This window comes from Pinus tabuliformis, chromosome 8 (genome assembly GCF_031772625.1).
Source record: "Pinus tabuliformis cultivar Carrire ecotype Pingquan chromosome 8, CPIR1, whole genome shotgun sequence".
NCBI lineage: Eukaryota > Viridiplantae > Streptophyta > Pinopsida > Pinales > Pinaceae > Pinus > Pinus tabuliformis.
The window spans coordinates 2,022,393,984-2,022,395,906 of NC_142294.1; positions in this window are offsets into that span (position 1 = coordinate 2,022,393,984).

Genomic DNA, 1,923 nt, shown 5'->3' on the forward strand with positions numbered 1-1,923 from the left:
CCAGTACCAAGCACCACCTGCACAACTTATGCACAACATCACATGTACATGGCACCACCTGCACAATGTGTACACAACGCCATATGTACACTACACCACTATACAACATGTACACAATACCATATGCATGACATGTATGCGACACTCGATGTACACAACGCCACATGCACGACATGTACACAACACCACCTACATACATCGCCACTTGTACAACATGTACACAACACCACATGCACACAGTACCTTTTGAAAAATCATGCACATCACACCATATGTACATAGCACCACATGTACCACATGCATGCAACATCACATGTACATAGCACTACATATCCAACATGTACATAACATCATTTGTACATAGCACCGCATATCCAAAATGTGCAGAGCACCATCTGCATACAACACCGCATATCCATCATGCACACAATACAATATGTACACAACACTGTATATCCAACATGTACATAGCACCATATATACCTAGCAGTGAATATGAAACATTCATACAACATTGTCTATACTAACACCCTGTACATAATATTGCATAAACAACATGTACACACGCTATATATGCACACCACTGCATGCGCACAACATCACAGATGCAACATGTACAACATATGCATAAAAATAGTACCACACATTTGAAACAACACTACCTATGCCAAACAACCTTGCTTCCAGTGTCTTACCCATGCTTGTCCCAACATGTCGCAGACCACACTGCTTTCACTTTGATGATCTATCCTTCAACTTTACCTGTCATAACGTAAACATAGGCATAATACAAGCATATAAATTCATATTCACATGACACTGGCCTCATATATTTGTCATGACTACTCTTCCACTTGATTCCTCGCGAGACCAGGAACTTATTCATGCCATTCTCCTGCATAAGCTATCATTCCTCCACAAGAATGATCCTTGACAACCCTATCAGATAGTGAAATAGGTACATACATACATACATAATCATTAGCATAGAACAATCATGATCCTGTCAGACAACGATATGCATATATACATATAAACATTAGCCTTAAACAACCATGATCCATGACGGCCCTATCAGACATGACATACATATATACATGTATACACATATAGACATCAACATAATCATGATCACAAAATAATTACTTGATATCATAAGGTCACGGTTAAGAGAACTTCCTTTATTCAGGCATGACATTGAGAACAATTGTTCCCAACATAGCCAAGGCATCTGAAGTCGTAGATCCATTTACCACTATGGACCCAACCAGTCCAACTGACTGTCATAGTCTTACCTTTCGTTGCACTTAATCATAATCTGAGCTTCATCTGAGTCTTACATCATCTGTCGGGTACCAAACAGCTCTCCCCGAGCTCCATTAACTTTCCTCTTTCCCATCCACTTCCCCAAACTCAAAACATAAAAGGGCAAGCCAAGACACAAACATGAACAAAATCATGAAAACCAATAACAACAATACGACACCACAACCAAAGTGGCAAGGCCTTGCACCAAACATAAAAAAAAAACCACAAATCAAGCTCAAAAAATCATAAAAGACCAAAATCGCAAGACTGAAAACAAACACCATGACTCAATCCCCATGGTTCCCAAGGAAATCTCAACCTGAGTCTTCTTCAAGATTTCATGGAAACAACTCTTGCCATTCAGCTCCTTGCATTGTGTTGTCATTGACACATAACTGTTAGTGCATAAATAAACATAACAATACACTAGTTACCTCATATTTTTGTGCCAAGCATGCTTCCTTGCAACTAAACGCATCCACACCATCTCTCAAGGGACTCCAATCCTTTGATAGATCCACATGTAACTAAAGACTAGCTAATATACCTATCAAGTATATTTTCATGAATATAGCACATATCCACATAATGTCAAACAAGATGAAGGTTAAGAAG